The sequence below is a fragment of the Plecotus auritus genome (assembly GCF_963455305.1).
Source record: "Plecotus auritus genome assembly, chromosome: 3".
NCBI lineage: Eukaryota > Metazoa > Chordata > Mammalia > Chiroptera > Vespertilionidae > Plecotus > Plecotus auritus.
This window is the reverse complement of record NC_137772.1, coordinates 26671751-26678590: the sequence shown is the minus strand read 5'-3', so window position 1 is coordinate 26678590 and position 6840 is coordinate 26671751. Positions and strand designations below refer to the sequence as shown.

The 6840-nt window shown below is 36.1% G+C and overlaps 1 pseudogene across 1 annotated transcript; it reads right to left on the bottom strand.

Moving 5' to 3' along the window:
• Positions 1-5746: 5746 nt before the first annotated feature.
• On the bottom strand, positions 5747-6207 carry LOC308244372 (large ribosomal subunit protein uL23-like; annotated as a pseudogene). Its single transcript has one exon. The product of its transcript is annotated as a large ribosomal subunit protein uL23-like (transcript).
• Positions 6208-6840: the final 633 nt, after the last annotated feature.

Sequence of the window (6840 nt, the reverse complement as noted above, 5' to 3'; positions counted from 1 at the left end):
GCCCGCAACCAAGGTATATGCCCTTGACCGGAATCAAACCTGGGACCTTTCAGTCCGCAGGCCGATGCTCTATCCACTGAGCCAAACCGGTTAGGACTAAACTTCTTCTTAAATTGACATATTTATGAAGAAATAAGGCCCTAACAGGCACATTTCAATTGACACTTTAAACATTTTGAAACTGAGCATTATTATTTATCATCTATCTTTTGGTTTAAAAAATTGGAAGAAGCAGAACAAAACAGATGGCGATGGACATTTACAATCATCCCTCATTTGTGTTCTTAATGTCTCATCTATGGCCGTGACTTCGGACTTCCACATCTTAGAATTGTTTCTCATTTATACCAGAGTCATTATTTTGTTGGAAACTATCAATTGTGTGAAAGATATAGATGATGATTGTACCAGCTTATACATTTCAAATAACATCTCAGATCATAAGGGACCAAGAAAGTTGGTCTTACAAGGCAATTAACTGCGTTATCTTTCATTATTAAATCTAGTTCTCAACATATCCAGTCTAGTTGATTATTTCTATTTGCAGCCTAATACTTTGTCCTCAGACTACTGTCTTGTAAAGGATAATTGAAGACATTTACACATATCTTGCTAGCAAGAACATTGCTCTTATTGTTATGGAAAAATTCCAATCCAATGTGATTTATATTGCATAATATCATGTAGCCATATCAAAAGCACTTTGCTTAAAAATAGAGGAAAATTATTGCAGTTGGAGTTTATAAAAGTAAAAGGTCATGGGTAATCACTGTCAAAGAAAGCAGTTAGCTTATTTTATGTTTGCTCCAACAAAATTAAGCCTGTTTTCTCTTGGAGGTGGTTAACACACAATGGGAGCAACTCTGTCAAATGTGTGTTGCATGGCCTTATTCAGACACCAATTGGCTTCTTAACTCAGGGTTCCACTTTTCACCTTGTTGGATGTAATGCCAAAGAAAAGCAGCATTTCAAAATTCAATTTTACTTTCTCTACCTCCTGTGAATCAAAAGTCAACCAAAACAAGACATAAAATTTTATACAAAGGGAGGGCAAGTTTCCACAGGAAAGTAAAAATAAAATTTATACTCCTCATTTATTCAAATTATAGTTTTTGAATACCTATATCCCCAGTTTAAAATCATGTTCATGAACTTTGTGATTCAATTATAATTATTTGGATAATTCTGACATCAGTCTTACAAATTAAAAAAGTATTTCAAGTCACTCTATTTTATTTCCATTTTAAACATTCAGGTGCAACCTGAGAAGCTATAGGGTGACCACCCTGTTTGCCTAAGACTGAGAGGCAGGACTTATGATGCTGTAACAAGGGCATATTAAGGTGGTTGATACTGTAAAACTTAAAACTCCAAAATGTATCTTAGGAAGGCTCAGTATTTAAAATGAAAATCTTCTGCAAAGTGAAGAAAGCCTGAGTCATTCATTATGTGTTCATACAGGTACACTTTATTGAGCACTTTCCTTGAATCACCTATTTGGGTGGGCACCAGATTCAGACTCAGTTCTTATCCCAGATATCCTATATAATAAAAGCCTAATATGCAAGTTGTTTGGGAGTTCAACCACTTGCTATGATGTGCGCTGACCACCAGGGGGCAGCACGGAACATGGGGTGACACAGCGCTGGCAGCGGGTAGCCGTGGAGGTGCTACCAGACCCGATCGGCCCCAACCAGAGCAGGACCATGCTGGATGGTGGAGTAGGTGAGCGGGTGGTGCCAGGCCAAGGTGGGTGTGAGCGGGAGCCCAATTGCTCCACCGATCACCCCGCAGACAGCGACCAGCAGTGTGGCGGGGCGGGGGGGGGGGGGGGGTTGGGGTAGGGCTGCCGCCCAGCTCCCAGGCGCTGAGGGAGCTGAGCTGGGCAGGGGGGCCTGGCCCCGAATGATCACTCCGCAGGAGGGATGGTGGAGCAGGTCAGGGTGTGGCACCAGGCCATGGCGGGGTGCCAGGCGGGGCTGCAGGGCTCTGAGGCTGGGGGTGTGAGCTGCGGCCCGATCCCTGCAGGCCACCCCAAGGACCCCACCCATGCATGAATTCATGCACCGGGCTTCTAGTATACATAATAAAAGAAAAAAAATAAAGAGAATTATGAATAATGATTCATACAAGGTTCTAAAGGACATGGAGGAGTATAATGAAAATATAACTTGTATATTTCTCATGATCTGTTTTCTAAGTTTGAATATTGATATTTAAGCTGTTAAAGTATCACATATTTTATTTATTTATTTTTTTAAAAAAATATATTTTTATTGATTTCAGAGAGGAAGGAAGATGGAGAGAGAGATAGAAACATCAATGATGGGAGAGAATCATTGATTGGCTGCCCCCTGCACGCCTCCTACTGGGGATCGAGCCTGCAATCCCGGGCATGTGCCCTTGACTGGAATTGAACCTGGGACCCTCTGGTCTGCAGGCCGATGCTCTATCCACTGAGCCAAACCAGCTGCAGGGGTAGGCAAACTTTTTGACTCAAGGGCCACAATGGGTTCTTAAACTGGACCGGAACAAAAGCATGGATGGAGTGTTTGTGTGAATTAATATAAATTCAAAGTAAAGGAGCAGAGGGGAGAGCAAGAGAACCCTCCGCTCTTTTGGCTCCGCGGGCCGGATAGAACAGCCAAACGGGCCGGATCCGGCCCGCGGGCCGTAGTTTGCCCACGGCTGAGCTAGGGCAAGTATCACATATTTTAAATATATAATTAAGTTATAATTCCAGTAACTTTCTAAAAACATTTTGTTTTTATAAGCAACAAAGTCATCCACTAAGTCATATTTGAAAATAAAATAATTTCTGAAATAAATCAGTTTGGGGGTCAGTATATAATTTATTTTATCTTACAAACAACCTAAAAGTTTGAATTTTATAGCACTTGGCCATTGTTACATATTGAGAAAGAAGTCAATTCACCAAGAAGACATACCAGTTCTAAGTGGTAATAACCTAACAAAAGAGTTTCAAAAAACAAAATAAAAAATGGATAGAATTCAAAGAAAAAAAATTAGTTTCAAATTATAGTTAGAGGACTTAATAGTCTTTTCAATAGCTGATATAAGAAATAGAAAATTTAGTACAGCAAAGATCTGAACAACCCTATCAACCAATAGCCTAAATATATTGATAGACCAATGCATGTTCACCTTATGATAGCAGAATAGACATCCTTTTCATATGCAAATGGAAAACTTAGTAAGGTACATAATATCTAGGCTTTAAAACTGTCTTTAATAGATTTATAAACTAAAATCATACCAAGTATGGTCTCTGAGCACAACAGACTTGAACTAGAAATCAATAGCAAAAATATATCTGGAAAATCTTCAAATATTTGAAAATAGCACATTGCCACATAACACATGTGTCATAGAGGACCACAGTAATGTTGAAAAATATTTGAATGATATAAATATGAAAATGCACTATTATTCATAACAAAATCGGTGGGGATACAGCTAAAGCAATGTTTAGAGGAAAATTTATAGTTTTACATGTTTCTATTAGAAAAGAAGGAACATTTCAAATTCATGATCAAAGCTGCTACCATAAGTAATAGGGGAAGTGTGAGAAGAGGGGATATAATTAAAGAGACAGGAAATAAAAGAAAGAAAGTAATAAAGGTACGATTAAAAATCATTAAATGAAACAAAAACAATAGAGGGAATCAATGACACCAGAGCTAATACACTGAAATAAACAATACAAAAGGTAAAGTATTAGCTAGAGAGAAGATACAAATTACCAACATCAGAAATGAAAGAAGATACATCCCTGTAAAGTCTACAAACACTAAAAAGATAGTATGGTAACATTATGAACAAATTTTTGCTGACAAATTTAACACTTAAATGAAATACACAAATTTCTGAATTCCTACCAAAGCTCACTAGGGAAAAAAACAGATAACTAGAAAAATCTTCTAGTTTTTTTGTTTGTTTTTTTTTTCATTTTTATATCATTCAAGATATTTCCCAACATTATTTGAGTTCCTTTTTTACACGTGTTATGTGGCAATGTGTTGTTTTATTTTCAAATATTTGGAGATTTTCCAGATATCTTTTTGCTACTGGTTTCTAGTTCCAGTTCAAATCAATGATGATTCTTTCTAATCATTGATGTTTCTCTCTCTCTCTTCCTCTACCTCTCTCTGAAATCAATAAAAACATATTTAAAAAATAAAAATTAATTAATTAAGATATGCAATAAAAATAATCACAATATTATAAAGACAGTGTGAAATAAAGATGAATACAAAATATCTCATTAATATTTTTATTTGGTTTAGATGCTGAACTGATAATATATAGATTAAATAAAGTATTAAAATAATTTTTCTTGTTTCTGTTGAATTTTTAAAATGTGGTTATAAGAAAATTTAAAATTACATTTTATGATTTTACTATCTATCCTCAATCTTATAAAGGATATCATGAAAAATCTATAAATATATGCCATTTTTATTGGTAGAAGACTAATTTCTTTCCCTTGAGATCAGAAATGAGGTAAGGGCCCTAATTGGTTTGGCTGAGTGGATAGAAAGTCAGCCTGTGGACTGAAAGATCCCAGGTTCTATTCTGGTCAAGGGCATGTACCTTGATTGTGGGCACATCTCCAATGGGAGGTGTGCAGGAAGCAGCTGATCAATGTTTCTCTCTCATCGATGTTTCTAAGTCTCTATCCCTTTCTCTTACTTTCTGTAAAAAATCAATAAAATATATTTTTTTTAAAAAGAAATGAGGTAAGGGTGTTCATTCTCGTAACTGCTTTTAAACTTGTAATATAACAAGGCAAAAAATAAAATAAAATAAATTACATATAGCTGAAAAGGAGAAATAAAAGTGTGTTTATTCACAGATGGTATAATTATCCCTGTGAAAATTACCAAGAGGAATATGCAATAAAACTGTCAACTAATAATTGGGTTAAGAAAGTTTGCAGAATGTAAGGACAATATACAAAAATCAACTGCATTTCTATATATTAGCAATAATCAATTAGAACTTAAAATTTTAAAAGTACTTATAATAGCACCAAGGTAAGGAATAGATAGGGACAAATCTAACAAAAATATGTACTAGGTTTGGGTGCTAAAAACTACACAATATTGATGAGTCAGATACAAAAAGATTAAACACAGGGAGAGCCATACTGTGGTACGTAATAGATTAGAAGACTCAATATTATTACTGTCAATTTTCTCCTAATTTACTTGTAGTTTCAATGAAATCTCAAAATTCCAACAGACTTTTATTTTGAAGAAATTAATAAGCTTATTTTAAAATGTCCATGAAATTCCCATAGAAATGGAATAATTAAAACAATTTTGAAAAAAAAAAAAAACGTAAGTACAGGACTCACACTATTTAACTTACCTTAAAGCTATAATTATTAAAACAATGTTATAGCTAAGAAGATAGACACAGAGGTCAATAGAACAGAATAGAAATTTCAAAAATACATCTCACCCATAGGGTGGTCAAAAAATTTGGGGGGAATAGATTCCCAAAGGTATTTTATTCTTTAGTTATGATCTTATTACTTGATAAAGAAGAGGCCGTTAATACTGAATATAGTAATTTAATTAGCATTGTAGAGTTTATCATAGACTAGACCCTTTAGCAGTTATAGTTTAAAAATACTTATAGAAAGCTTTAGCAGTTTTTTAAATTTATCTTTTTTTTAAGTGTAAATTTTTATATTTAGAATTAGGCAGCTGGACTCAGTTTAGATGATCCCAATTTTGTTGGCAACATCCAAAGCATCATAGTCAGGAGCCAGTTGAACATATGCCTTCTTCTCTCCATCAGGCCTGATCAGGGTGTTGACCTTGGCCACATCAATGTCATAGAGTTTCTACATAGCCTCCTGTTTGATCTGGTGCTTGTTGGCCTCGACATCACAATGAACACAGTGAATTGTTGTCTTCTATCTTCTTCATGGCTGACTTGGTAGTCAGGGGGAATTTGATGATGGCATAGTGGTCAAGCTTGCTTCTCCTGGGTGTGCTCTTCCGAGGATATTTAGGCTGCCTTGGCAGCCTTAGTGTCTTTGGCCACTGGAAGGCTGCAGATCTTTATTTTGTGGCTGTGGATGCCTTTCAACACTGCTTTCTTTGCCTCCAAAGCTTTTGCTTTGGCTCCGGCTTTGGGAGGGGCAGGGCCTTCCTTCTTAGCTTTCAGCACCATCTTCGTAAAAAGCTAAAATTTATCTTTATTGTTGAAAGATGACTCACGTTTTATCCCCCATTGACCCTCTCTACCCACACGGGTCCCTTCCCCCCGGGCCTTCACCACACTATTATCCGTGTCGGTGGGTTATGCATATATGCAGGTAAGTTCCAAAGATGTTCAAGATAATCCTGAAGAGAAATGTTTGTATTTTCTAAACATTGGGTGTTCATATCAAAAATGATGAAAGTTGGCCCAGACCTAACATTATTTTAAAAAACTAAGTCAAGTCCAGCCTGTGTGGCTCAGTAGTTGAACATCGACCTATGGGCCAAGGGGTCACAGTTTGATTCCTGGTCAGGGCACATGTCCAGGTTGTGGCTAGATCCCCAGTGTGGGGCATTCAGAAGGCGGTCAATCAATGATTGTCTCTCATCACTGATGTTTCTTTCTCTCTCTCCCTCTCTTTTCCTCTCTAAAATTAATAAAAATATATTTTAAAAAATTAAGTCAAAATGATTAGTAGACTTTTAGGCCTTAGAAGACCTGTTTTTAGAAGGAAACATTAAAAAGCTCTTTGCAAATTGAGATAGGCAACTATATCTTAGGTAAAACACAGAAAATAAAACTATAAAATAAAAAATTAGATAA